Source organism: Tenrec ecaudatus, chromosome 15 (assembly GCF_050624435.1).
Source record: "Tenrec ecaudatus isolate mTenEca1 chromosome 15, mTenEca1.hap1, whole genome shotgun sequence".
In the NCBI taxonomy this organism is placed as follows: Eukaryota; Metazoa; Chordata; class Mammalia; order Afrosoricida; family Tenrecidae; genus Tenrec; species Tenrec ecaudatus.
Genome location: NC_134544.1, coordinates 53,266,554 through 53,290,586, shown reverse-complemented (window position 1 = coordinate 53,290,586; position 24,033 = coordinate 53,266,554). Strand labels below are relative to the sequence as shown.

The window sequence follows — 24,033 nt, the reverse complement described above, 5'->3', positions numbered from 1 at the left end:
TCCCAGCATCGCCCCTCACACCCCTGGTCCTGAAGGTATTGTCCACCCTGGATTCCCTGTGTCTTTCTGCTTTTAAAAGTGGAGCCCTGGTGGCTATTGGGTTACCAGGTTGGCAGTTTGAAACCACTATTCCCTGCGCAGGGAAAGATGAGGGGTTCTATTCCTGCAAAGAGTGACACTGTCGGACATCCACAGGGGCAGTCCTATTATGTCCGATAAGGGCACCTATGAGTCAGGATTGACTAACAGTAGTGTTTTCTTAGGTTTGGGTTCCAAAAGTGGCCTGAATTGAAAGTGTTGCCAGGGGAGGGTGTATGATGAAGCTTGGGGTGCCTCCACCCCAAAGAGAAAAATTATCACTGGGTGTCTAGGCTAATGTTTTAGAAACTACTGACCAAGCATCTCCATAAGTGAAAAGTTGTAGAGTATGCAGTGTCAGTATATGATTATTTATCCATCAAGTACATGCATGTGTTACTTTGATATATTCTTAGTGTACATATTATAAAACATGTGTACATATTGTACAACATGTAGGAATAGCAATTGAAAAGTCAAAGTGGCAATGATCAGAATACTTTGACTTTTCTTCATGAACAGCACCAAAATAATTTTGCTTTCTCTAAGGCAAATTTCATTCGTATTGTGTATAACTTTTAGCAACATATAAGTATGTATAATTGATTTTGCCGAGTCCAGCATTTATAACAACAATACAACGTTGATCCTAATGTTTGCTCTTGGTGGCTGTCAGAGCTGAAAAGGTAGCTTGGAAAATAAAAACCAAGTGTAGATTCAGAAAGGAGAACCACTGGGTTTCAGAACCTGTTCTGGTTGAGCTTCTAATGTAGGCCATTAACCCTGTTTCCCAGTCCTAGATAGAGTAGCAAGTGGCTTTCTGGGTTCCCTCGCAGACAGCGTTTCCAGGTCAGAGGGCAGCAATCAGAAAGAGAAGGGTACCCCGGACATAAAGGGGGAGCACAAGCCCTGGAGCTGAATGCTTTCTGTTTTCACAGTTGAGGGCTCTGCAAGATGTACAACTGAGGAGAGATTGTGAGTCAGGGCCAAAGGGAAGTCCTTCTGGAAGCTTCTTCCAAGGAGTAGCTCACACACACTTGCTTTTCAGAAACACGAGGGGTGATGGGATATGAGTGGGAGAAGAAAAGAGATAATATATCACTTGGGTTGGCTTGAGTTTTGGTTGTCTTGAATCTGCTCATTTGCAGCTGAAAATGGGAAGTATAAGCAAACTAATTCTGTTTCTTGGAAGTTTCTGCAAAGAAATCTTTGCAGTCAGCCAGGATTTAAAATTTCTGGCTAGTAGAACAGTAGGATTTTGTGTGCGTGCACGCACGCACACACACGAAGTAAACAAGAGTAAAAATTGTTTCTTAGGTTTATGGTAGCGAGTTTATTAAAATGAGGTTGATAGTTGGATAGACTCCTGTGTGGGTAGGGTGTTTTAAAGTCTGAATGTTTTTTGTTTGTTGTGTGAAAAATGTTCACTGTGGCTTCTCTGATCTTAAAATTCATTAAATAAACATTTATGTTTTCGTTACTCCTCAGACAGTACTTTTTTTTAAATAAATGTCCAAGGACTCCGTGATTCAGGGATCCTGTCTGTTTACTCACCACCGTATCCTCCATGCTCAGCGCCAAGCAGGTGCTCAGAAAATGTTGAAAAGAGGCTGAGTGAAGATACAGTCTGTGAGGAAGTTAACGTCAAGCATAAATGAGAAAAATACGCAAGTTAATTCTGTTGAGAACTATTAAAATAGGTCGCACTTTGAACTTAAATATTAAGCACTTACTTATCAATGACATACAAATATAAATATGCTATCGCTGAACTATGACATCTGAAAGAAGTGATAGTGATGCTAAGATAGAAGTTAGACAAAGCTGTGTTGATATAGCTTGGCACAGACTCTACTCTTATACGGAGTGATTGCACACATTTACCAAACACATCATCTTTTGTATGATTAAATATCAACATCTTTTTTACACATATGTCCATTACGCATGGATATTTGAATAACCTGTTGTCATAAAGTCAATCCCGACTCATGGCAATCCCTTATGTTATGAAGTAGAACTGCTTCATAGGGCTTTCATGGCTACTATTTTGTTTTAAATGAAATTTTTATTGTAAATTAGGTGTGTGGGGGGCTATATTTCAGGTCATCAATGCTGCATTCAATAGTTCGAAGTATTCCCCCACCCTTCAGTGGCTAGCCCACCTTACTTCCTCTGATTTCTCTTCTCCCTCTTAAGGACACCCCTTTTACCCAAGTCAATACTTGTCCACCTTCTCATCCGTTGCTTTATCTTTCCACCTTGGTCTGCACTCCCTTATATCTCGTAACTCTGTTCTTTATGGTACGTCTCTGTCCTGTATTTTTATTCTTATAGTAGTGGCTGACACAATATTTGTCCTTTTGTGGTTGACTAACTTCACTTAACATAATGTTCTCCAGGTCTATCCATGTCTTGAAGTGGTTAGTAGTTTCGTCATTGCTTCTTAGCCCTGCATAGTATTCCATTGCGTGTATGTACCACAGTTTCTTTATCTGTTCTTTTACTCATAGAAATTTGGGCTATTTCCAACTTCTCATTATTGTGAACAGTGCTCTGATGAGCATGGGATTACATACATCTGTTTGTGCTTTTACTTCTTTAGGGCATTTACCTCATCTATATGTTCTGCTGGCGCCTATTGAATTTCTATTCCCCGTTCTTTGAGGTAGTGCCATATCACTTTTCACAATGGTTGTGCACTTATAGAGTCGCCAGCAGTATATGAGAGTTCAAATCTCTCCATACCTCCTCCAGCATTTGTTCTTTTCTGTTTTTTTATTTAAATTTTTATAATTGGACTGTCAATTTCTCATTGTCAATATTATTACTTTCTCATTGTTTTGATCAACATCTTCCAGATAGCTAACGATCATGATCATTTTTCATGTTATCCATTTGAATGCAATTTTGGGTGTACTGTCTGTTCCTGTCCTTTGCCCACTTTTTAATTGCATTATTTACTTATTTCTTATGGATATTGTAGTTTTCTATAGAGTTTAGGGCTTTGTCAGTTACATAATTTGTCAGTTACATAAAAATTTCCCCCTAGTCTTAGCTTTTTATTTGTTTATACTATTTTTGATGAAGTCTTTTGATGCACCTAAGAGTCTTATTTTCAGAATGTCTCAGGTATTTATTTTGTCTTTTGTGTGCGCTTCCTTTGTTACGTTTCATAGTATGTCTACACCCAGCAAGAGGGCCCTTGCATTTGTTCCTATTTCCTCGTTCATGATCTTTAAAGCTCTAGGAGTTACATTTAAGTCTGATCCATCCCGAGTTTTGTTTTGTACGTGAGGAAAGACATGGGTCCTGTTTTATTTACTCTTTTGAAGATGGCAGTCTACGTTTAACAAATGGCAGCAGCATCTATTAAAGCAGCGGTTCTCAACCTGGGGTCTCAACCCCTTTGGGGCGGGGGTCAAATGACCATTTCACAGGGGTTGCCCAATTCATAACAGTAGCAAAATTACAGTTATGAAGTAGCAACAAAAATAATTTTATGGTTGGGGGGTGGCCACCACAACATGAGGAACTGTACTAAAGTGTCACAGTATTAGGAAGGCTGAGAAACTCTGTGTTAAAGAAACTGTCTCTTTCCCATTTTTAACAAAAATCATTTTATCGGGGGCTCTTACAAGTTTTGTTACAAACCCGGCATCTTCGTACATATATTCGCTCATTCTTTTCTAGCCATTTACTTTCTATTGAGCCCTTGAGACCAGCTCCTCTTTTTTCCACTTCTCTTTCCAATTTAATGTACTTTTTGGCCCTTTGTTGAAGATAAATTGTCTATAGGTACATGGATTTATTTCTGACCTTTATATTTAGTTTCATTAATCTATATTGCCTATCATTGTACCAGTACCAGGCTGTTTGACTACTGTGGCTATATGATAGATTTTGAAGTTGGGTAGTGAGAGGTATTCTATTTTGTTCTTCTTAAAAACTTCTTTACTTATCCTGGCTCTCTTCCCTCTCCATATACTTTAGTAATTAGTCTTTCTATTTCTTTTTTTATATATATACTTTTTTTCTGCACCCCTCCCCCGCTAGTTTTTCTGTTTCTTTGAAGAATGTAGTTAGGGTACGGGTCAGAATTTTATTGTATTTGTAGATTGTTTAAGTAGCATTGACAAGGTTAAGCCTTCCTATCCATGAACATAGGAGAGTCTTGTATTTCACTTTTAGTTTTCTTGTAATGGTGTTTGTGAGTGTTCTTTCTTCTTTGCCCATTGGATACTTTTATTTTCTTTTGTTGCCTAATGGTTCTGGCTAAGACTTTCAGCACAACATTGTGATAAGAGTGGTGATAAGGAACATGTTTATCCGGATCCTATTTGCAGGAGGAATGCTTTCAGTTTTTCCCATTGAGCAAGATGGTGGCCATTAGCTTTTCATACGTGGCCTTTGTTGTGTTGAGACATTTCCCTTTATTTCTATTTGTTGAGAGTTTTTATCAGGAATGTGTGTTGGATACTGTCAAATGCTTTTTCTGCAGTGATTGATATGATCATGTAGTTTTTAATTTTTTGCTTTTTTATATGGTGTATTGCATTATTTTTCTAATATTGAACCATGTTTGCGCACCTACTAAGAATCCTACTTGATCAAGGTGTGTATATATATATATATATATATATATATATATATATTGATATCTTGGATTCTATTGCTAGGACTTTGTTGAAAAATTTTGCATCCATGTTCATCAGGCATATTGGTGTGTGGCTTTCTCTCGTCATGGAGCTTTTGCTTGGGTTTGGTTTATGCTGGTTTCATAAAATGAGTCTGAGAGCTTGATGTCTTTTTCTATTATCTACATAGAGCAGTCTTTGTAGAATTGGTGTCAGTTCTTCCCTGAAAAGTTGGCAGAGTTCTCAGCTGAAGCCATCTGGTCCTGGACATTTTTGTTTGGAAAATTTTAATGACTAGATCAATTTCTTTTGTTATGGCTCTGTTGTGGTTTTCCACATCAATCTGCATTAATTTGGGTAGATGGGATGTGTTTTATAAATGTTTCCACTTAATCTAGGTTTCCAAATTTGTGTACAATCTTTCATTGTAATTTCCTTTGTTGTGATGTTACCCTTTTCATCTCCGATTCTTGATATTTGCATAGTCTCTCTCTTTTCCTTTGTTAAGTTTGCCAGTGGCTCATCAATTTTGTTAATCCTTACAAGGAACCAACTTTTTGCCTTGTTGATTGTTTTCTTTTGTTTTTCTTTTCATTCATTGTTCATTTCATTTGTTTCTGCTCTACTCTTTATGATTTATTTTCTCCCGGTGTTTGAGATTTGTTTTTTTCTCTTGTTCTAACTGCTGAAGATGTTGGGTTTAGTTGTTGATTTGATTTTCCTTTCTTTATTCATGTGTGTATTAATTCCTATAAATTGCTCTCTGATAACTGTTTTTGTTGTGTCCCAAAGTTTTGGTATGTTGTATTTTCATGCACATTTATTTCAAGGACTTTAAAAAAATGTCATCCTTTATTTCATCCATTACCTATTTGTTTTTAAGTAGTGTGTTCTTGAGTTTCCATGTGACTAATTTTTTGACCTTGTTCTTTCTCTTGTTGATTTCTAATTTTATAATGTGATCTGAGAAAATGGAGTGCAATAACTCAATATTTAAAAATATATTAAGGCTTATTTTGTGACTAACATGATTTATTCTAGAGAATATACTATGCTCACTGGAAATGAATGTATACTTTGTTGCTGTGGGGTGGAGTGCTTTGTATAGGTCTAGGAGGTTGAATTGGTTCATTGCATTTTAAGCTTTTCTGTGTCTTCATTGAGTTTCTTTCCTGATCTATCTTCTTGAGAGTAAGGTATTGAAGACTCCTACTATTATTAGTGTATTGTTTTTATTTATTTATTTATTTAAATCATTTTATTAGGGGCTCATACAACTCTTATCACAACCCATACATATATCAATTGTGTAAAGCACATTTGTACATTCATTGCCCTCATCATTCTCAAAACATTTGATCTCCACCTAAGCCCCTGGCAGCAGCTCCTCATTTCCCCCCCTCCCTCCCCACTCCCACCTCCTTCTTGAACTCTTGATAATTTATAAATTATTATTTTGTCATATCTTATACTGTCTGATATCTCCATTCACCCACTTTTCTTTTGTCTGTCCCCCAGGGAGGAGGTTATATGTAGATCCTTGTAATTCTCTCTTGACCCTCCTGGTATTGCCGCTCTCACCACTGGTCGTGAAGGGATCATTCGTCCTGGATTCCCTGTGTTTCCAGTTGTTATCTGTACCAGTGTACATCCTCTGGTCCAGCCAGATTTGTAAGGTAGAATTGAGATCATGATAGTGGCAGGGAGGAAACATTAAAGAACTAGAAGAAAGTTGTATGTTTCATCATTGCTATACTACACCCTGGCTGGCTCATCTCCTCCCTGCAACCCTTCCGTAAGGGGATGTCCAGTGGTCTACAAATGGGCTATGGGTCTCCACTCCACACTCCCCTTCATTCACAATCATATGAGTTTTTGTTCTTTGATGCCTGATACCTGATCCCTTCGACACCTCATGATTGCACAAGCTGGTGTGCTTCTTCAACGTGAGTGTGTATTGTTTATTTCTCTCTTAAACTCTGTAAGGATTTGATTGATGTGTTTTGTGGGTTTTGGATACATATTTATTTATTATGGTATGTCTTCTGGTTCTAGTTTTCCTTTAGTCATTATGGACTGTCCTTTTTTGTCTCTCATGATACGTTTTGCTTTGAAGTCTGTTTTATTGACTAGTAATATTGTCACTCTTGCTTTTAAATTTTTATTTATTTTTTTGGTTGCCATTAGTTTGTTAATGTTTTCTCCATTTTGATTTTAGGTTTATTTTTGTCTTTGTGTCTAAGGTGTGTTTCTTGTAGGCAGCACATTGATGGGTCTTATTTTATTATCCAGTCTGCTACACTCTGTCTCTTGACAGGTGTATTCAATCCATTGTCAATTAGAGTCACTACTGGTAAGTGCAGTTTTTCATTTCTCTCTCCGTGTGTGTTTTTTTATTTATATTGATTTTTTATTTTTACCTGTATTTCTGTGTTATTTTGAGTACTGCTTTCAGTGTTTGGGTTTCTGGGTGATATTGTCTTTTGTGTTGCTTTCAGGTTTGTCGACTGTTGTTTATTCTCTGCCCAAAGTGTTCCCTTTAACATTTATTTTAACTCTGGCCTTGTGTTTACAAATTCCTTTAATGTATCCTTTCCTGGAAATACTTTTATTTCTCCCTCATATTTGAGGCATACTTTTACTGGATGTTAGGTTTTTGGTTGGCGATTTTTTCCTTTAGGGTTATATATATGGTATTCCATTGTCTTTTTGCCTGCATGATTTCTGCTTAGATATCTGAGCTTATTGTTATTGGTTTTTCTTTGTAGGCAACTGTTCTTCCCCACCCCTAGCTGCTCTAGGAGTCTCTCCTTGTCCTTGATATATCACTGTTTGACTATGATATACCAGAATGTTTTTACTTTGAGGTCGATCCTGCTTGGAGTTCTCTCAGCTTCTTGAATACTTATTTTTCCCTTCCTTATGGTGTTAGGAAGTTTTTCCCCAGGAGTTTTTGAACTATTTTCCTTTAGATTTTTTTCCCGTTTCTCCCTGCTCTAGAATCCCAAGGAAATGTAGGTTGTTCCTCTTGATGAGATTTCACATAAGAGTAGAGATATCAGGAGAGTAAGGGGAAGGTAGGGTAGAATGGGCCAACTGATCACAAGGATCTACATATAACTCCCTCCCTGGGGGACGGACAACAGAAAAATGGGTGAAGGGAGACATCAGACAGTGTAAGACATGACAAAATAATAATAATTTATAAATTATCATGGGTTCATGAAGGGTTGGGGTGGGGAGGGAGGGGGAAAATTAGGAGATGATATCAAGGGCTCACGTAGAAAGAAAATGCTTTGAGAATGATGATGACAACCAATGTACATGAGTTGTGATAAGAGTTTTACGAGCCACCAATAAAATGATTTTAAAAAGCCTCACATCACTTAATTTTTAGTCTTTCTTTGGATTCCTTTGTTCTTTTTGTTGATTGTTTCTCTCAGCACTTGCCTCTAAGGGAATTGTTTCCCAGGTCACTAATTCAGCTTTCTATTTCTTTGATTCTATAACTCAGCTCATTTACTGTGTTGTCTAATTCTGTAATCTTACTATTGATCTTCTAGAATTCTATTTGTTGTAGGCTTTCTATTTGTCCTGTTGTTCTTTATCCTTTGAAAGTGCCTACATTTGATTTTCCTGAATTCTGTTTTCATTTCTTAACAATATTCATTTGAATCTTGGTGTTGTCTAGTTTTTTGCATCTATTTCCCCCCTGCCCCACTTCTTTCTTCCTTCTGTCCCTTCTGCCTCCTCTCTGTCTCTCTGAGACTACAATTGGCGGGTGTTTTCATGACACTGTGGTGCAGCTGTTGGGGTTGGGATGGCTGCTGGCTCACGTGGGTGTCGTAGGCTTTGTCTTGACCAGGTGCTGGAACGGCTGAGGTCTTCCTTTCCAGGGTGCAGCCATGTCGGAGGGCTTCCTTTGGGGCAAGAGGATGGCTGGATCCTTCTTTGGTGCAGAATGGGGTTGGCTCTAATTTTTATGGCAGCATCTTCTATGGTTGTCAATGTGTGGATTTGAATTTCCAAACTTCAATATGGTAGATAAATGCAAAGCATTCATGCTACCCAGGAACCTTGGAATTATTGACAGAAATGTTTGTCTAATCTTTCTGTTGTGGCTACAGTGGTGGACACACATGAGTTATAGCTACGAGTGAGATTGGTTGCTCTCAGCTGCAGAACAGTTCTTCACATTTATGTTTGTGGAACTTGGGCTAATGACCCTCAACAGGAAAGTCAAGCATGCCAAGGTGCTGTTTATAGAACTATTGTGAATGAAAACTATTTATTAACTTCGACCAGAGCCTTTTCCTTTGTGAAACTGATGTGAAAATCCTGGCAAGTCCTGGGAAATGTGAAACACTTCCTATGGTCATTGAGATATTTATAATTATTAATGATAAGAGTTATTTTGGAATGTCACACTGATAATAAGCAACTTAAAGGAGGAATGATTCATTTGGTAACAAGTTAACAGTTCCCTAGGTGTGGGCATTTTCCAAAGTCGTTCAGTAAGGAAAGTTTATGTACCTAACACTTCATACAGAGAAACGCTATGAGCTTTCCTTTAGAGAGCCAAGTTCACTCCCGAGCTAAGAAATACAACATAGGTCCCCACACCAGACTCACAGACATTTGACTTTGTTCCATAGTAAATGTCAAATGACTGGACTCCGTGGACCTTTGGGACTTTCAGTGACTAGCTGAGGCTTGACTTTGGTACCTGAAAGTAAGCCTATGGCAAATAGAGAGAATCCAGTTTTAGAACATTTTCATTGGCCTCAAGACTTCTCCTATGCCGTTTGCATTCAATGCCTGCGCCAGTCTTCTGCCTCTTACAAGCACTAATCTGATTTTTATCTCTGTAGATATAACCTTTTCTAGAAAACTTACATGCTCATACATGGAATTATATGCTGCATGGCTTTTGTGTCTGAATACTTTCACTTAGCAGAATGATTTTGAGATTCATCCATGTTGTTATATGTTTAATAGTTCATTCTTTTCTGTTGCGGAGAAATTTTCTATTGTAACTCTTTTTAAAAAAGCCATTCACTAGTTGATGAACAATTGCATTGCTCCCAGGTTTCTTTTCTTATTATGAATAATGCTGCAATAAGCATTTATGAACCAGTCTTTGGATGGACATTTATCTTCAAAGTTATTGTGTAGATCTCTAGGAGAACAATTGCTGTTTAGTGCTTTAAGAAATTGCCGCTCTCTTTTCTAAAGTGTTGCACGCATTTCGTGTGCATATGAATGTGAGGAGACTGTGAGTACCATTCTCCACTTCTGCACAGCGATGAGTGCGTGTTCCAGTTTCTCATCCTGCTTGGCTGTCGATTTGGCTATGACTCATCATGACTCCAGGTGCAGTAGGAGCAAACACTGCCTGGTCTTGCAAGGGTCTCACAATTGTGTTTGCAATCACTGTTGCAGTCACTGTGTTATTCCATTTCATTGAGGGTTTTCCTCTTTTGCGTTCATCTTCTACTTTAGCAAGTATGATGTGTTTTTTACAGAGCTTGGTCTCTCCTGATGACACATCTAAGGTATGTGAGATGAAGGAAGGCATTAACCAAAAAACAATGCTTCTAGAATGGATGGACTACCAATGGAAATGCTGATGAAGCACTGGAAGCATTTACTCATCTACGTCAGGATATGTGGAAGCTATCTATCTGGCCAACTGAATGGAAGGGATCCCTATTTTTTGCATTCCAAGGAAAGGTGACCCAATAGAATGTGTAAATCATAGAACAATCTTACTGTTATCACATATAAGTAAAATTTTGCTGAAAATCATTCAACAATAGTTTCAGCAGTACATTGACAAGGAGCTTCCAGAATTTTAGGCCAGATTCAAGGAAGACATAGAACAAGGGATATCATTGCTGAAGGATCTGGGCTGAAAGCAGAGCATACCAGACATATGTTTACATTGCTTTTTTTTACTTCTCCAAGGTGTTGGATTATGCGGGTCATAAACTATGGTTGGGCTTGAGAAACATGGGAATTCTAGAACACTTAATTGTGTTCATTCAGAGCTTGTACATAAATCAAGCGGTAGTTGTGCAAACACAACAAGGGAATACTGCATAGGTTTAAATATTAAAATTAGGAAAGGTGTGTGTCAGGGTTGTATCCCATCATTGTATTAATCCAATCTGTTTGCTGAGAAAATAATTTGGGAGGCTGGCTATTCTGAGCAAGAATGCAGCATCAGGATTGGAGGAAGGCCTATTAATAACCTTGGACATGCAGATGCACAACCTTCCTTGCCAAAAGTGAGGAGCCCTTGAAGCACTTGCTAATAAAGATCATGGATGGAAGCCTTAGGGATGGATTATAACTCAATGTAAAGTAAACCCAAATCCTCTTAATTGGACTAATAAATGAGGTCACAGGAAGAAGATAAAGCCTGGTAGGACTTTATCAAGGGCAATGTAACTGAGAGAAATTACTGAAACCCAAGTGAAGGCTGAACATGATAGTGGGACAAGAGGAAAATAAAAGGCTAGAGGAAAGAACTAGGAGGCAAAGGGCATTTACTGAGGCTTAAATATAGGGCATGTACATATATATGTGATGGAGAAATAGAACTATGTTCATATATTTATAGGTTTAGTATTAAGGTGGAAATGGGGCCTCTACTCAAGTACTCTCTCAATACAAGCACATTTTGTTCTGTTAAAATGGCATTCCATGATGCTCACCTTTTCGACACGATCACTGAAGACAAAGAAAATGTGGTGAAGAAAGCTGATGGTGTCTGGTTATCAAAAGATATAGCATCTGGGGTCTTAAAGGCTTGAAGATAAACAAGCAGCCATGTAGTTGGGAAGCAACAAAGCCCATATGGAAGAAGCACACCAGGCTGTGTGATTATGAGGGGTCGATAGGATCAGGTATTTGGCATCAAAGAACACAAAATCATATCATTGTGAATGAGGGGGCATGTGGAATGGGAACCAAAACCCATCTGTAGGCAACTGGACATCCCTTTACAGAAGGGTCACATGGAGGAGATGAACCAGTCAGGGTGCAGTATAGTACCGATGAAACATACAACTTTCCTCTAGTTCTTTAGAGATTTCCCCTCGCCATCCCCCCCTCACTATCATGATCCCAATTCTACCTTACAAATCTGACTAGACCAGAGGATGTACACTGGTACACATCAGAGCTGGAAACACAGGGAATCCAGGACAGATAAACTCCTCAGGACCAATAATGAGAGTAGAGATACCAGGAGGGGAAGGGGAAGGTGAGGGAGACAGGGGAAACCGATCACAATGATCTACACATAACTCCCTCCCTGGGGGACAGACAACAGAAATGTGGGTGAAGGGAAATATCGGAGAGTGTAAAACAAAATAATAATAATTTATAAATTATCAAGGGTTCATGAGGAAGGGAGGGGAAAATGAGGGTCTGATACCAAGGATTCAAGTAGAAAGAAATGTTTTAAGAATGATGATGGCAACAAATGTATAAATGTGCTCAACACAATGGATGTATGCATGGATTGTGATGAGTTGTATGAGCCTCTGATAAAATGATTTTTTTTTAATTTGAAGAGAAAAGATGTCACTTTTAGGACTACAGTCGCTTGGACCTAAACTGTGGCATTTTCAATTGCCTCATATACATGTGAAAGTTGGATATGGGATTAAGGAAGACTGGAGAAGAATTTATGCACCTGAAATGCGGTGTTGATGAAGAGTACTGAAAGTACCAGGGACTTAGAAGAAGCAAGTCTGTCTTGGAAGAAGTACAACCAGAATGCTCCTGAGAAAGTAATAGCAAGACTTCATTTCACATACCTTGGATCTGCTATCAGGAGAAACCAGTCACTGGAGAATGAAATCATGCATGGTAAAATTCAGGGGCAGGAGCAAAGAGGCAGACCCTCGACCAGGTGAATTGCTGCAGCCCCTGCCTTGATGCTCAAACATAACAATTGTGAGGGTGGGGCAGGACTGGGCAGTGTGTGGTTCTGTTGTGTATAGGGTTGCTATGAGTTGGAACCAACTCAATGGCACCTAACCACAACAAGCTTCAGATACTGAAAGTTAGGAGCTAATAAGTCCCCAACTCTCCATATATTTGTGCCATCATTACGACAATCAGGTGACCTTAGTCATCATACCTGAAAATGTCTGTTCTGCTCGGCAATCCCTCTTTGTCTCTTCCCTCTGCAGTCCATCACCGACACAATCCTTTCACTATACATTGATTTCAGTTTTCTAGAGTTTTATGTATACAGAATCATAGTCTGTATTCTTTATTATCTATTTTGCCCAATTAAAAACTAGTTTGCCATTTTTTGAGCTATAGGAGTTCTCCAAATATTCTGTATATTGGGATAAACAATCTGGAGGAGAAAACAATGGGACCAATGTTTCTGGGGTGGGGCATGTGAGAGGGGGGAGGTTGGGGGAAAGGAATGGGTGTTCAAAAACCCAGGGACAAGGGAACAACAAGTGATCCAAAATCGATAGCGAGGAGGGTGTAGGAGACCTGGTAGGACTTGATCAAGGGCAATGTAACCTAGTGGAATTACTGAAACCCAAATGAAGGCTGAGTATGATAGTGGGACAAGAAGAAAGTAAAAGGAAATAGAGGAAAGAACTTGGAGGCAAAGGGCATTTATAGAGGTGTAAATAAAGGCATGTACATATGTAAACATATTTACATATGACTATGGTTAAATAGATCTATGTGCATATATTAATAGGTTTAGTATTAAGGTGGCAGATGGACATGGGGCCTCCTCTCAAGTACTCCCTCAATGCAATAACACTTTGTTCTATTAAACTGGCATTCCATGACGCTCACCTTCCTGATATGATAGCTGAAGACAAAGTGAGTGCATAAGCAAATGTGGTGAAGTGCCTGGCTATCAAAAGATAAAGTGTCTGGAGTCTTAAATGCTTAAAGATAAACAAGCAGCCATTTAATTCAGAAGCAACAAAGCCCACATGGAGAAAGCACACCAGCCTGTGTGTGGTCGCGAAGTATCGAAGGGATGCGGTATCAGGCATCAAAGACACAAAATCATATCATTGTGAATGAGGGGAGTGTGGAGTGGGGACCCAAAGCCCATCTGTAGGTAACTGGGCATCCCCTTACAGGAGGGTCACAGGGAGAAGATGAACCAGTCAGGGTGCAGTGTAGTGCCAATGAAACGCACAACTTTCCTCTAGTTCAGTGGTTCCCAACCTATGGGTCGTGACCCCTTTGGGGGTCAAATGGTCCTTTCACCGGGGTCACCCAATTCATAATAGTAGCAAAATTACAGTTATGAGGTAGCAATGAAAATAATTTTATATTGGTGGGTCACCACAACATGAGAAACTGTATCAAAGGGTCATGGCATTAGGAAAGTTGAAAACCACTGCTCTAGGTCTTTAATGCTTCCTCCCCGCCACTATCATGACCTCAAATCTACCTTACAAATCCAGCTAGACCAGGGGATGTATACATGGGTACAGATCAGAGCTGGAAACACAGGGAATTCAGGACAAATAAACCCCTCAGGACCAAGAGTGAGAGTAGAGATACCAGGTGGGAAGGGAAGGTGGAGATGGACAACAGAAAAGCGGGTGAAGGGAGATATCAGACTGTGTAAGACCTGAAAAAATAATAATTTATAAATATTCAATGGTTCGTGAGGAAGGGAGGGGAAAATTAGGATCTGATACCAAGGGCTCAAATAGAAAGAATATATTTTGAGAATGATGAGGGCAGCAAATGGACAAATGTGCTCGACACAATGGATGAATGTATGGATTGTCATAAGAGTTGCACAAACCCACAATAAAATGACTTAAAAAAGCAAACATACAAGCTAAAAAAACCTTAAAAAAATTTCCCAGCCACATAACAACTACAATAAAGGTAACAACAAAACTTAAAACAAAATATTCTGTATATCAATTTTTTAAAATCTGATATGACATTTACAAATATTTCCTCCCTTTCTGTGGGTTGCCTTTTGATTTTCTTTCTTTTTAAAATCATTTTATTGGGGGATCGTACAGCTATTATCACAATCCATACATCCATCCATTGTGTCAAGCACATTGGTACATTTGTTGCCATCATCATCCTCAAAACATGTGCTTTCTGCTTGAGCCCTTGGTATCAGCTCTTCATTTTTCCCCTCCCTCCCGCAACTCCTTCCCCCTTTCGCTTTTCTTGAGAGTGACAAAAGTCTTTTGGTGTGCAGAAGTTTTGAATATTGATGAAGTCCAATTTAACTATGTTTTCTTTTGTGACTTGTGCTCCCAATATCATATTAACGGAACCATGACATTTAACGTTTACATTTAAGTCTTTGATCCAATTTGAGTTAATTCTTGTATACTACACGAGGCAAAGGTTCAAGTTCATTCTTTTACACGTGCATATTCCGTTTTCCCAGCACCACTTGGGGAAGAGACTATTTCTTTTCCCTTGAAGAGCCTTGGCTACTGCACTCTATTTTCCCTTCAGTTTCTGCAATTCATTGCAATGGCCACACAGAATTCACAGACAATGCTCACAATTATAGGGTTTATTAAGGAAGTTAAGCAGGTTACAAAGCAGTTGAGAAATGCCGAGGATAGAGGTGTTCAGTCAGGACATGTTACAAAGTTCTTTCAGCGCTGCTCACAAACACCAAAAGTGCATGCACTCAGCTGTTCACCTCAACAAGGGGTCACGCAGCCCAAGTTCCATGGGTCAGCAAACCTAGCTCCTCAAATTAAATGCACAGAGACATCCCTCTCCAGTGAACTTCAACCTGAGAGTCCTTAGCTCTACTTCTGTAGGTTAGCAAACTCAGCTCCCTCAATGAAGTGCCCAGAGGCATCCCATCCCACAAGCCAACCTCTTGCTCCAAAGCACTTGGCTTTACTTGCTCTGTGGGCTGTGAAGGCCGCCACTCTCCAGCTCTGGCTCCTGGCTCTGCTGCTGCTCCTCTGCCACTCCTCTGGTGTCACAGCTGGCTTCTGGATCAAGACGTTTCACTGGAGCAGCGACTTCAGGCTTGAGAAGATACACTCTCCTGGTTCTTGCTGGTAGTACAAACCCCCCTCCTACTTCTTAGAGGGCTCATTTGATTGCCATCCCCCACGCCCAACCTTCTTATCCAGACCCACGGAGGAAAAGGTCACTTGGCGGCGTTGGAACGAGAAGTATATGGAATGACTAAAAAAAGCAGAGGGCTTCAGCTCGCTCAGGCATGTAGCAAAGGAACTGAGCTGTGTCCTCTCTATTCATGTTCAAGTTTAGGATTACGTGACTGGTTACATTTATTCAAATTGTTTTTAAGTCTAAAAAAATGACTTTCTCAAAAGGACGTTCTCTAAGAACACAAGTCATCTGGTGCTGTAAAGATACAATCTATAAAGCAAAGAACAAGGACCAAACAAACTGCAGGAATCACACACACAAGGAATGTTTGCATTTCCTTGAGAATCAACATGATCCATTTGCAGAACACGCTGACCCGAATGTGCATCCTTAAAGCCTTGATTGTGTCCAAGTTCTGCCATATTCCAGCTACCAGTGGGAATTACTGAGACTTTGGCTGGAAGAGTCACATTATGTAACCCACCCCCCCCCCCCCGCCCCTCCAGCACTCTTGTTCAAAAATCAATGGGCTGATAGGAAAATGATACAGCCTCCTTAGAGAACAGGTTGGCAGTTCCTCAAAAGTTAACCATATAGTTATCATATTGTTTTTGCTGTTCGGGCCATCCAGTTGGCTCCATAGTGATCCCGTGTACAACAGAACAAAACGCTCCTGAATCCTGTCCCACCCTCACGATGTCTGTTAGCTCTGAGTCCACTGTCACAGCCACGTGTCCATCCATCTTGCATTTTCACTGCCCTTCTCTTACCTTGAGCATGGTGTCCTTTCCAGGGACTGGCCTCTCCTAATAACGTGTCCAAAATACGTAAGATGAGGCCTCACCACTCTTTCTTGAAGGGCGCCTTCTGCTATACTTCCGGGACAGATCCGGGTTGTTCTTTCTGGTGGTCCGTGGCACTTTCCACATTCTCGATCAGCACCACCATTCAAGTGCATCAGTTCTTCTGTGACCTTGTGATTCATTGTCCAAGTTCACACGCATGGGAGATGATGTCCTTGCCCGTGAACATTTTACAGAGGTCTTGCCCGATGCGACACGTCATTTGATTTTCTTCTTGCTGACTGCAGACAGGTAGACTGTTGGGCGGGACTCAGAAACAGAGGGCAATAATAGTGGCTTTCTCGATGCTTTGTCTCCTAGATAGTAAAGGAGTCCCTCGCCTGAAGGGGCCATCAACCCAGTCAGCTTGCATTTACGCATCCATCTTTTTCAGGAGTGTTGGTAATCGGGCCATATTTCCCCCAATTTGCCGCCTTGTGTCACAAGGTCCAGCTGGCTCACATTCACGTCCATGATGGCACCTTTGGTAATAGAACCCAATGTTGTGTACAATGGGGGCAAGGGGCTTCTTCTTCACACTAAGCATGGGTAAGCAATACTAATTTCAGCACGGATTACACGCGCCTTCTTGAAATGTAAGCCAACTGGTTGGATGAATCTTTCATATTTTGGTGGTTTCCATGGCAAGCCATTTCCAACAACTCAGACATTAGTAACCATCCTTCCCCACTCTTTCTTTTTCCTCTTTCCTGTTTTAATGACTTTTAATACTTCAGTTTCCCCCCGGGCATGGGTTTGGGCAGAGGGGCTTCCCATTCTCCCGCTTTCTCTTTCGGTGTTGTGTAAGCACAGTGGAAAGCGCTTCCGCTCGGGACTGCCCCTCTCTGGCCGCAGATGGGCAGCCGCTGCACCTGCGGAGTCTTCTCCGCACTCTTTCGGATGCCGTCCCTCTGCTCGTGCATACTGAGAGGCTTTCCCACTTGTATTTTCTCAGCATGACGCTGCTTATGGTGTCGCTTGGCCTTCACACAAATCTTTGAGTTGAATTGAGAGACTGAGAAAAGACACAGGGAGCCCTTCAAGGAGGCTCATGATGAGACTGGAATATTGACAGGATTTCTGAGGTAGTTATTGGTCAACCTGGCCAATAAACACATGTGGGATTAATTGAAGGGTGGGCGGAGGGATAAATGGCTAGGTGAGCATCGCCTTTCTAGTTCTAGGGCCTCTTGCTTTGTGATGATCGGACCTGGGTGAAGCTGCCTTACCCAGTTCCCTGCTTCAGCTGGCAAGGCTCAACTCCTGCAAGATATCCCTGAGGAGAAGCCGTATGGACCTACCCAGATGCAGCCCTGGGTGCTGGAGCAGCCGTGTGGAGACCCCTGCCAGCGCTGCGATGCTTACACGTTCACTGATTCTGCTTTCCTCCTGCAGTTGGCATCATTGTGTGTGTTCTGTGAGATGGAGGAGGACTTTGTGGACTGGTGTTGCACATATGGGTTAATGTTGGACTTGTGGTCTTGGGCAGCACTGGGTTGGGATGTTTTCTTGATGTGAACTTAATCTTTATATAAAACTCTCTCTTATGCATGAGTTTCTGTGGATTTGTTTCTCTAAAGGACACATCCCACCCCCAGCCTCCATGACCACCAAGAGCCTGTCCTGGTTGTTTGGTTCTTTTTTTTTTTTTTTTTTACAAATTAGTGATATAGATAGTCGATAACCTGGGATTTCTTGTCAGTCAGCATTTAGTTAATATCAACTTTCAAATGAAACAAACAAATCACCAGGAACAGCTTAAAATGCTTTGTCACCCCAACAGGAATGTGCACAGATGGAGGGGCCCCATGTGTGCCTTTTCCTTAAAAAAATGAGTGGAAATATATACAACGTTGGTACAGTTTGGGGCGCTTCAGACACTCTGGCCATGTCAGGTAGACTCTAGATGGGTTCCAGAGCACTTTGAGAGACGACACTAATTAAGCATGACCCGCTTGTGGAATTAAACCGAATGAGGGTAATAAGCTAGGACAATCCCTACTCTAAGGCATTCACAAAGAGACACAGACTCCGTTCTTTAGTCACCATCCTTGTCCTCCTACTCAGCTCCTTCCTCCTCTTCTTCATCTTCCTCTTCCACCTTTTGCAACAAAAGGTGAAAAGGGCGGTCCATACTAAGGTGTCACATTTTGACCTAACTGCAATATAGTAATCTGCTCTAAAATAGACCCTGTCTAACAAAGCTTTTTCCTCCTCTGGTCCATAATCAAAGGATTCGCAGAGGCTTAATCCACTTGGGGGACTCTGTAAATGGGTTTTGGATTTTCACTGTCATCTGCAGCCTTCTGCCAACCAGGTATTCAGAATTTAAGCTCTAATTCCATTCCCTCTTGACCCAGTGTATTAATTGCTCATAGAATCTTTTAATATTGTAACTTGAAGCTTGACTTTTTCTCAGTTCTTTTATATTTAGATATGCTGAGCATGCGCTTCTTTTTGAGTTTTATAAAGAGGTCACGGAACATTTCATTTTAATATTTCACTTTGTCTTCTTGAGCAGCCCTGGAAATTTCTGTTCAGCAATTTGACGTCATCATTTCTCCCATTTACCTTAGCGATTCTGTGATGGCGAGGGAGTGTCAGTCTCTTCTGACATCCACTTGGATCTTTTCACTTTTTCCTCTTTTTAATGTGCATCTGCTTTTTTCATGTTTGGTGCTCGTGACGTCATCCCACAGCTCATTAGGTATTCTCTCATTAGTGTTTAATGGTCACATCTGTTCTTGAGAAATTCTCAAAATTCAGGTGGCATATAAGCAAGGTCATATTTTGGCTCTAGTGGACGTGATTTAATTTTCTTCAACTTCAACCTGAACTTACACTGAGCTATTGGTGGTCTGTTCCACAATCAACCTCTTGCCTCCTTTTAGTTGCTGGTATTGAACCTCTCCATGGCCTGTCTCTTCTTACAGATGTAGTCTGTTTGATTTCTGTACAGTACATATGGAGAAGTCCACATGTATAATTACTAAAAGAGGTGAACACACAGTTTGCAGGAGGCTATGTATAACAGCGAGAAGCAAAATCCATTTGCAAGGTCCACACATGGATTAAACCTCCGACGAATTCCCTTTGACCATATCACACAGAATATAGAAGGTCTTAAAATTTTAAACAAGTTTGTTCTATGGTTTTCTGTATCTGAAATCCAGGCTGGATAAAGCCGTAGAGACAGTGATTACACTGACGGTTTCTTGAGGGTAAAACAGAGGTGGGTAGGGAATAAGGAGGAGCTGATAACAATGAGCACAAGAAAGACGAAACGTTCTCACATTGATTGTGGAGATGATGGTGCAACCATTTTTTATATGATAAAACTATTGAATTGCATGATGAGTGAGTTGTAGGCCAATAAACTGTTAAAATGGTTTTCCAACTCTTTGTCAGTGTGTCACACTGTGGTGGCTTGTGTGTTGCTGTGATGTCGGAAGCTATGTCACTGGAAATTTCAAATACCAGCAGGGTCACGCATTCGAACTCACAGCGACCATATCTAGGAAAGAGTGGAGCTGCCCCTAGAGGTTTTGGAGACTATAACTCTTTATGGAACCGCTTCTTCTTCCAAGGGTTAAAAATTACCACTAGATTGTAGATCACCTTTTGACTTGATGTTTTGTAGTATATTTTTTGGAGTAACCCATAACATAGTTTGTGCTATTTTAAATTGAGTCAACAAATATTAGGTGCCTACCTTATGCCAGGTACTGTTCTGAATATATAGTAGTGATCAAGATTGACAAAGTTCCTGACCTCAAGACTTTAATCCATTTATAATCCAATAAAGATGAGACAATGAAAAGTAAATAAGTGACACCGCCAAGAAGAAACAGGGTAAAGGTGCAGCAAGAGATGGGAGAGGCCAGCACTACTGTAGACAGAGTTGCTAAGGAAGTCTCTCCGGAAAGTCACGTGGATGAGGTCTGGGAGATGCACGTCCCAGGGAGAGGGGCAGCAAGTGCAAACACCCTGAGGGGGGGACACCCTTGGAGCATTGGAAAAAGAGGAGTTCCTGTGTGTGGTGTGCGGGGGAGGTTTTTGGTTTAAAATAAGTTTGTTGGTATTCTGATGAGAACACTCCAGTCAGGCAGGAGTGTGTGTGGATGCATATAATTGCAGCTGCAAAGTCTTTGAGTAGGCAGGAGGGATGGGCTTGTGTGTGTGTGCGAGCGTGCGTGCATGTGTCTGTTAGAGCACAGACAGGTTCTCTATTGCAATGGGAGGGAAGAGGAAGCCTATGGGCAGAGATGCATGGGAGCTTGGGGACCAGCAAGAAAGGCAAGTTCAGCAAAGCCATCAGGGGAAGTGGTGGAGGACATTTGAGGAGAGGAGACTTGGTGAAATCACAATGTTGGAGAGAGGAGGAGAGACGGTAGTAGAGCATGATATCTAAGTAGAAAGAGCAGAGCGCTCAGTTTTCTGCGGATGGAGCCAGCCAGGATGTGTCTTCCAAAAACGGATGGTCCCTTTCTCACAGCCTGGCAGCACCTATAAGAGAACAAGTCCAAGTCCAAACCTCTGTGGTCCGTGCAGATTCCAGTGCACTCTTGCTAATATTAGACTTGGATTCCTCTCTCCTACTTCCTCCCTGTCCCTTGTCCCCCAACTCCCTGGGTCAATCTTTTCCTGGATTCCTAGCTTGGCTCCACTGGTTATGCAGTTTATAGCCTTAGGCAAATTGCCCAGCTTCTTTGTGCCTCTATCTGTAAAATGGTCTGATGGCTGTCCCTCCCCAGGGGATGTAGCCTGGAAATGATGAGTGGGCGCATGTGAAGTACAAGGTGCAGTGCTGATCTGTCGTGGAGGCCGTGCATCCAGTATTGGATATGTTTTAGTCCTGGTAGCTTCTGGGCAGTGCGCAGAAGAATCACCTGGTTTCTGCTTCAAAATGAAGGTCCTTGACTTCCACCAAATATGTAGGACTGGGGCAGGGCCAGAGTTAATTTTTGACGCATCCGTCAGTGGTTCTAATGCCGGTGCGACCACATCACACTAGACAAAGTGGGTGACATCTCCGTCACAACTGCACTAGTACAGGATTTATTACCCCCCCCCCCCTTTGACAAGGAGAAAAAAGAGCCTGAGGGAAGTTAAAGAATTCAACTCAAGTTCCAACGCTGTAAGTGGTAGAATCAGGATGTGAAAATCTGTCTCTTCTACTCCATAATGTGTCCCTTCTAAATGAATGAAAGAGAAAAAACCTACACACTGTGGTCTAGATCAGCACAGGTTTTTAATTACAGGTAATAAGAGGTTGAGTCCCAAAAATATTCCCTCTAGGGTTCCAGTTCATACATGCAGAGATCTATTACCAAGCCTATGTGCTCAGACCTGTCTCTGCAATCAGTGGCTGGCTGCAGATACGGTCATCTAGTAATACACGGGACTTAGTCTCATTATGGTGACTTAAAAAAAAAAGAAAATATTTTTTGTGCCATGGAAAAAGCCAATTCTGAGATCAAGGCTAATACTGAATTTAAAAAAATGTCATGTAGACATTTTCCCCAAATCCTTGAAGCTTTATAACCAGTTTACAGGAATGTCTCCCTACATAAAACAGTAGTTTTATAAAAATGAGTCAAGTGTTGTAAGGAAGCTTGGGAGGACCTCAAAGATGAGCCAAGAGACCACCAAACTGGACAAATGAAGGAACTGTGGCTGAAGTCCACACACTGGTGGATGAAGATATAGAATCACCACCGATAGGATAATTACCACAGCCACGAGCTCCCATGGTTCGGCACTTTAAATTTCAAGCAAATAGGTTGTCCTCAGCAAATGTTCAGTTTGATGCATGCCAAAAGGTGTATGAAGATCGATTAAAGCAAAGAGTGCTGATCTTTCCATCAACCGTCTAAGCGTGCTCAAAGTGAATGGAGATGATTTTGTGCAAAGAATTCTAACCAGGTACAAAACTTGCATTTATTGATGCAGTCCAGAGAGCAAGGTCCTATCAAAACAGTGGAAGAGAAGCCAACTCAGAAGACAGAGACTGGTTTTTGAGATACTAAAGATGAAGTCTTGATAGATTTTTTTTTATAAAAAAGGATACAGAGCAAATCATGAGGACTTACTAGGCACACGTTTTAGGAAAATTTAAAACTGCATTGATGAGACCAAGGCCATGAGAGTTGCCCCAAGGAATTTTCCCCACCATTATAACAGTGGACCTGCTCGTTCTTTCAGTTTATCCGTGGCTATCACATAAGCATTTCTTTAGAAAGCCTTACCTCATCTACCCTACAGTCCTGATCTTGACCTTCCAGATTTTTATCCCCCAAACTCAAAAATATTGAAAGGGAAAAAATGCTAAAAACAAAGATAGAAAAGAAACACATCGGTTGGGCCCCTCAAATTGCCATTTGGAGGGTATAAATTGAAGAGCATAGAATTCTTTGGGGAAAAATTAGACAATTGAAACACTGCCTTCAGAATTGTGTAGCCCTAAATGGAGGCAATATAAAGAAATAATAGCTTCTCATTTCCATATTTTTGTTTCACGAAGGTTTCTATGGTTTTTCATTTACCCTCGTAAAATAATTCCTACTTCACTTAGCTTCCATGGTATGTTCTGTGAACTAGAATGTTATATGAGTTGGATGTTGTGCCCACACCATATTTTAGTCTGGTCTGGCTTTATTTTTTTAACCATCTCCAGGAAGCTGTATTCCGTAACACCATCACTGTGCTGAGAGAAATTTGCTTTTGTGTTTGGTCCTCAATCCACGTCATTAACAATTTCTCCGTAACTTAGATAGGCCCCTCTCCACTTTTTGTTAGTCTATAGCTTTCAGTGCATTCAATCCTTTAACATCATGGAGAATCTTTTCTTTGCTTGAAAATTAAGCCAAGACATAACACTACATATCACATTGGACAAAAGTGCTTCAAAAAACCTCGTTAAAGTTTTCAGATGCTGAGACATCACTTTGATGGCTAAGATGTGCCTGGCCCAAACTATGGTCTTTTTGATCACCTCAACCCCCCACAAAAGACAATAAAAAAAGACGATGAGAAGAATGGGTGTTTTTGAATTGCGACATTGGAGAGGCATGTTGAACATACCTTGGTCTGCCAGAAGAGCGAATAAGTCAGTCTTAGAAGCAGTATAACGGGGATGGCCCTTGTCAGCAACAAATGGTGAGATTTCCTCTTGCTTGCTTTGAACTCATCATCAAGAAAGACGGAGCCTTCGGAATGTTTGGGAGAGAGTCGTTGAAATGGAGGAAAACCCTGCAAGAGCAGGACTGAGCCCATACTTCCAACAATGGGCTCAAACCCGTCAAAGATCCTGGCAGTCGCAACTCAGCACCTTCGAGACGTCCTCTGATGCG

At 40.8% G+C, this 24,033-nt stretch overlaps 1 protein-coding gene and 1 pseudogene across 1 annotated transcript in view; one reads left to right on the top strand and one right to left on the bottom strand.

Annotated features, from left to right (window-relative positions):
- Positions 1 to 24,033, top strand: part of LOC142427460 (laminin subunit alpha-3-like) — a 126,574-nt gene that overhangs the window by 17,507 nt on the left and 85,034 nt on the right. The window lies entirely within an intron of this gene.
- On the bottom strand, positions 17,044 to 22,433 carry LOC142428034 (ribosome biogenesis protein NSA2 homolog pseudogene; annotated as a pseudogene).